The sequence below is a fragment of the Neophocaena asiaeorientalis genome, unplaced genomic scaffold, assembly GCF_003031525.2.
Source record: "Neophocaena asiaeorientalis asiaeorientalis breed wild unplaced genomic scaffold, Neophocaena_asiaeorientalis_V1.1 scaffold396, whole genome shotgun sequence".
In the NCBI taxonomy this organism is placed as follows: Eukaryota; Metazoa; Chordata; class Mammalia; order Artiodactyla; family Phocoenidae; genus Neophocaena; species Neophocaena asiaeorientalis.
The window spans coordinates 4,156,246-4,162,669 of NW_020172455.1; the positions used below are offsets into that span (position 1 = coordinate 4,156,246).

A 6,424-nucleotide genomic window follows, 5' to 3' on the forward strand; every position below is an offset into this window, starting at 1 on the left:
CCCGCTTGTTATTGTCCGCTCGCTGCCTGGCGCCCGCTGTCCCCCCGCCCCCAGCTGCCCACCCAGCCCCCACCCCGCCCGGGCAGCCCGCGGGGGCACCGGGCACCGACGTGCGCGCGTGCATGCTTGGCCCTGCTCCCTGCCACAGCAGCGCCCGACCCGGGGCGTGCGTGCACCGCGTAGTCGGCGATCGGAGTCCCGAAGCCGCTTCCAGTGCGTGTGGGCACGGGTGTAGACAGTGCGTGGAAAGGCTGTGCTTTGGGGGAGCTGGGGTGTCTGTGCCCTGCGCGCGTGGCACCCGATACTCCATGGGGAAAGGATGGACGTGCCTAGGTGGACGCTGCGCTGGACACGACGTGTGTGGCGTGGAGGAGGCCAGCTCCGGGGTCGGCGACCGGCTCTTTGGGACAGTTTGCGTGGAAGTGCGGCGTATTCAAGAGAGAGAGGCAACAGTTTGGGGCAAGGCAGGCAGGGGTTAGGAAGAAAAGGCAAACTGAGTTAATGATCCCAGGGTGTCTAGCGGAGAAAGTGGCAACCTTGTAGATGGAAACACCTCTTCCCCCGCCCCCTCCCCCCCAAAAAGCATTTGACACAGTGTAGGGAAGAGTGACAGATTCTAATTCCTCACTTTGAGTTTGCATGAAGGGCCTAAGGGTTACTGAGATATAAACAGGATTGTGTGGGAAAAGCAGCGCCATTTTTATTCAGAAAAGAAAGTTTGGGAGTATTTGTCAGAGTGACATTTAGGGTAGTTGGTGGGGCAGAGATAATTGCTTTAGCCCCAGGCTAGAGGTAGTTCACTGAAAATTTTGCTTAAAATTATTTCAAGTGGACTTGATCTAGAAGTGTTTGCACTTTCCAAGGGATCCGGGTTCACTGTCCGCTCGAATGTGTTGCTGTCATTGATGTCATCAGGGATTTCATTTATAATACTGGATTCCTCTGTGTCCAGACTCCGTTTCATAGCAGCAAGACGGGAAACGACCCCTGTGTCTAACGTTATGACACTAAGTGCTTTGTGCTTCAGTGTTTTAAAAAGTTAAATAGAAGTATGTTCAATGAGTATAAAAAAATTCTACCTCTGTTCAGATCTGAATTCCTTACTTATAGTTCAGTTGGTTCTTAGTAAATACCTATCCCCCATACATCTTGAATTACAGTTATAATGTGAATCTTGCTAATAGATTCAAGTGTCACTAGTGAAATTAATCGCATACTATAAGAAAGTAGTCTTCTCTGTTTATTAGTAAACTGATCAGAACTTACGGTTTTTCGTCTTCTCAGCCCTGTGGAGAATTCTCACTTTTCTGAAGTGAAGCACAGTGTTTGGCCTTTTAGTGTATTACAACCCTCCTTGACTTAAGTAGGTTGCTGCCAAGGTATCAGCAAATGCAGGGTAGGTATCTGTTTAAAAATTGTTTTGCCAATGAGAGCAAGAGAGATAGGCCTATAGCTTTTCACTTATCTTAGGGAACAGGATTATGCTCTCTTTCTCCCTCTTCCTCTCTGTTTCATTTTCTCTCTCCCTATCACGATGAAATATTTTCTCTACTGCGCTCATGGCTTCTAATTTATATAATGCCTGTGACTTTAAAAGTGATTTAATATAATAAACTCATTTAAAAATCTCGGCAATCCGGAGCAGGTTCTTTTTAGTGCTGACATAAGCAGGAGAATCAAGGGAAGGGGACAGGACTTAAAATTTTGACTTTCCTCCTTTATTATCTACAGGTTTTGATTTGGTACCTTGGACACCTTTGTTCTCTTGAGACCATTCTGAATTTGCATAGCCACTTGTATTTTGGGTTGTTTTCTCTTAGCAAGTCTTAAGAATATTGGATTAATACCACACAAGCCTTAACTTTTTATGGTAATAATAAACTGTTTCTCTGAAGCACCGAAGAATTGACTTTTTTGCTGATAAAGCACTTGGAATAACTGAAAAGTCATTTAGTAAAATTGGATGAAAAAGTAGTCACTGAGCCAGTATTTTGAAGTTGAGCAAAATAGAAATTAATTTTGGTTACATGTAAATAACTGGGTCCCAGTTGAGAGAAAGCCTAAGAATTAGTTGTAATCAAATAGTGTGATTCAACAGGAAAAAGACAAATCAGGAGATGAAAAGTGTGAAAATATAACTTTTTAGTGTGTTAATTTGGTATACACTAATTAACAGTGTTTTGAAAATTTAGGAAATTATAAAAGCAGTTATTTGATGTCAGAGGAAGAAAAGGACCTTAGAGCCAGAAAATAGTTAAACTTTTTTACTAGAGTGAGTGTGGAAGTTACGAAATGATAGAAAGTACTGGTATGTATGGAATAGAAGAATGCAGGTTGCAGGGTCAGGTAGGAGAGAAAGGAGGAAATATGTTGCAGTAAAGACTAGGCAAGGAACAGGGACAAAAGATCTTGCCTGCCTTAGGCTCCTGGATTCTTTCATCTTTTCTGAGAATTACAGAGTGACCTTGAGGTAACCGTAGTAGTATTTGTTCAGTAGGTCTTACATTTAAGGAAAAATATAAAATCTGGTATTGAGTGAGGTTCGATGATGCTTTAAGATGGGAAATATTTAGCATCTGATGTTTCCCCTTTCTAGGCCTTGCATTCCAGGCAACTTTATTTCTAGGGCGGTTAGTTATCATTAAAGGAATATCTGTGGGGATTTGGACTGAGGGAGAGACAAGGGCCAAACGTGCTATCGAGAAGACATCAGATGTCATTGAACAGAACCGTATTCTTTATTAGTTGGCTATGTGGTGAATTTTTTAAAAACCCCAACATGAATACCAAACAAGGGAGAATAATTGTGTCCAGATCAACCTATTTTTTTAAGAGGTTTTTTGTTTTTGTTTTTTAACCTGAACATATATGTTCTATTGCATTTGACTTACCTCCCTTCTGAGTTATCAGACTGAGGGGCTCTCTAGCCCTCTCCTTCCTCCCTCTCTTTACCCTTCCTTTCCTTTCCTGTCAAACCATTTTTCTTTCCTTATTTCCCTTGACGCTGTAATTACTATGAAATTGGAGTAAGATTCCCTGGTGATGTGATGTCCAGGATGGCATACTTGGCCGACAGCCAGTGAGGGATGAGACTGGCCTCATCGAACAGTCCTGTTTGGGGACAGGGTCCTTGTTTTAGAGATAACATGCTGAACTTTTTGGGGTGGGGAGAGGGGGCAAGGGGGAGACTTGAGATACTTGGAAAGGTTTGGAGGGGGAGGAAGAAGGACCAGCTGTTGTAACCAATCCTGCCAAGTCAGGTAATAATTATCACGGGTCACATCTTACAGTTTTCAAATCTCTTTCACATGCGTTATATTATTTTCCTGAGTCCTCACAACACCTTATGAAGTCAGATAAAATTCAAGTCCTGAAGTGTTTTAGCTTCAGGTACGTATGGTATTAATACGTATGTACATATGGTATTAAGCATTTGAGTAAAAGGTCCATTTTAATTTCCATTCTGAACATGTGGCAAATCATTTTGACAGATCCGTGTTTTAGATGCAGGTTGCCAGTGTATTTTTGGAGGACAGGGTGGAGAGGAAGAGCTTTCCCAACACTGAAGTGCTGGTGGTGATGGCTGGAGTGGGGAAAGCCATGTGCGTACAGAGGGAGAATCCTCGTTTCCTGCTTTTTGGTCATTTCGTTGATTGATAGGTTGCTGTATATTCTCCCCCGCCCCATGCCATGTAGACAACCAATGAAGTGAAATAATATATTAGGGAAAAGAATAGTTTAGAACATTAACTGCTTTAATCCTCTTACAATTCTGTGTTGTGATGAACCCCGTTGTATAGATGAAGAAATAAATGACGTTCTCAGTTTTGAGCCTTTTGAAGATAATGACTTTTAGGAGCAGAAGGTGAATGGCAACCAAACAAGAAAATCAAAGGTGTGTTTTGTTTTAAAGTTGCCATTGAATGCTTTAGGTTTTGGACACAAATATCTAACTCATTTGTCGCACCTGTCTACTTTTACAGCCGTAATGAGCCTCGGCCTTCATACTGAGAGCCCTGCCATACTGAGGCAATCTGCTGTGGAAGATTCCTTTTCATCAGGAAGGCATATGGGCCTGAGAATCTTGAATCTGTATTTTGGGCCCTGTCAGTTAACTAATTTTAGAAATGTCACTTTACATAAATGAGTTTCCCCCTGTGTAAAATGTGTGTTGCACTTAGTTTTAAAATTCCATGATTCTGTGTTTGTTTCATCAAGCTGCCTCAAATTCTTTTTGGACCGAGTTGGAGGGAATATAAATATGAACTCAGGGGAGGAAAAGGGGCTAATAAATTTCGAAGTTGAAACTGCCTCTGTGGGTAATCTGAGGCAGTGAGGCAAAGGACTGCGTGCCCTAACCTGTAGTCCATGTCGGTTTCCCTGTGTCTATTTCCCTTCATCGGTAGGAAGCCGTCGTGCTGTGGTGATGACTGGCTTGGAACCAGATTCTGCCAGCCTTGTGCTCGTTGGCAAATTACTGTATATTTCTTTAAGGCCCAGTTTCCTCACCTATAAAATAAAGATAATAAATAGTAGCTATTTGTAGATTATTGTGGAGATTAAAATACATAATCTATGTAAAGTACCTGGCTCCTAGTATACATCTGCTGCACGTTCCTTTCTTCTTTACAAATTATGAAATATTTGGAACTTGTCTTCTATTTTCCTTTTGGGAAGTTAACATCTGTTCACATATATTCCATTTTAAATCTCTAGGACTTCCTTTTTAGGAAGGGAGATACCAGGCTCAGGTTCAGTCCTATTCCCCACACAGTGATTAAAGTAGGATTAAAATCTCGTTTTGAATTTGGAGTCAAAAGTGGTTTTTCTGCTCCCTCACTGTTCAAGAGTTCTTTGTCCCCTGCTTTAAAAGTGCTTCTTGTGTTATTACTGCCTCGATAGGTACAAATAACCCTAGTCTGTGTTTACTGTGGCCCATCAGGGCTGACTTTCCAGGGAAATAATCAAAACAGCTCACACACAGCTTTTGCCTGCAGTCGATTTAACAGGTGGGAGTCTACGATGATAGAACTTGGCAAGACTTCTTTAAAATAAAACAACCTGTAAACAGGGCCCCCAGCAGAGCGATCAGTTAATGATTTTACAAATGACGTGGGTCCTGCTTTGGTAAACGTGTAGGGTTTGGAAAAGGGGAGGGATAGCTGATGTGTGGAAAGATAGAATTCGGATTCAGTAGATCTGAATAGGCAGCAATGATGTGCCCCCCTCCTTTGCTTATCAGAAACCTCACTGTTCTTCCAAGCCCGCATCCAGTGCACCTTGCAGATGAATCTTTTCCTGAATCCCATCCGATGTGACTGCTGTTGTATTTGAACCACAGTAGCATTTTGGATTTGGCACTGTGCTGGCATTTACACTCTGCTTAATGTTGTATGTATCTGGCAGGGTTCTGGTAGGAGACAGATTGAACTAGGTAACCAAGGAGACTTTAAGAACCATTTACTAAGATATGGGCAGGTTTAGGGAAATCGGCAAGGAGTAGGGTGGTCTCCCAGGACCAGCTCCTCTAGGCCTGGAGGGGCCAGAGGAAGGAAGGGCAGAGCCCTAAGGGGGTCAGAACCCCACGAGGGGAGCTGTAGGGGCTCCTGTCAGGAGCATCTGTGGCCCCCAACGAGGGACCCATCCAGCCTGCGGTGGCCTTGAGGGAGGGGGTGAGGGGAGATGAACACCCCACTCCCTCCCATCCTCTCTTTCCTGCTGGTGCCTCCTTCAGAGGGCAAGTTGATACTTTGGGGCACAGAGGAAAGTGGAGAGTGGGTCTGGAGGCCGTGGAAACCCTGTGCAGGACGTTGTGATTACTGACATGTCCTTTACAGTGTTACTCATCTCTCTACGTGATGAACACAAATAAAACACCTTTTGTCAGGCCCTTAAGGCACATCCTTATTCTGTCTCTTTCTTCTCAGTCACACGTTTTGAAAGAACAGTTGCATCTTGCTAATCTCTGCTCACTCTTACACCATTATAATCAGGCTTCTGTCTGCAACACCGATAGCCACATCCAGCGCAAACTGTGTAACACTGATTAGTTACTTCTCGCTTAAACCTCTTCCCAGCTTCCCTACTGCCCTTTGCAGTGCTTTTTCAAGTGTGGCTGTGAGACCACTTGTATCAAAAATCATGTGGGATTGTTGTTATATATTCCCAGGCTCTACCCAGAGCTACCCAGTGAGGGCCAGGGAACCCACATTTTTAAGCGGGCTCATTCTTACCCACCTTCTCCTACCATCAGAGGTAGAGAGCTACCTGGCCACATTTTTTTTAAGGTTCTCCATATTACTAAAAGGTTATCAAAGTGTGATGCATTTTTTAAATGTTTGCGTTTAACCGATTGACTTGTAATCTCCAAAAGGTCACGCAGTGTCATTGTGCTGTTGACAATATAGTCACAATGTACGGGAAG

The 6,424-nt window shown here is 43.4% G+C and overlaps 1 long non-coding RNA gene across 3 annotated transcripts; it reads left to right on the forward strand.

The window, feature by feature from the left end:
* Positions 1-432: 432 nt before the first annotated feature.
* On the forward strand, positions 433-4,770 carry LOC112394795 (uncharacterized). Of its 3 annotated transcripts, none has more exons than XR_003002215.1 (4): positions 433-1,396; positions 3,505-3,602; positions 3,801-3,895; positions 3,984-4,770. It is a non-coding gene; the product is annotated as an uncharacterized LOC112394795 (long non-coding RNA). The 3 variants fall into 3 exon arrangements; XR_003002216.1 differs by lacking the exon at positions 433-1,396 and adding an exon at positions 3,267-3,390 and having other exon boundaries at positions 3,492-3,602; XR_003002214.1 differs by lacking the exon at positions 433-1,396 and having other exon boundaries at positions 3,267-3,602.
* The last annotated feature ends 1,654 nt before the right edge of the window (positions 4,771-6,424 follow it).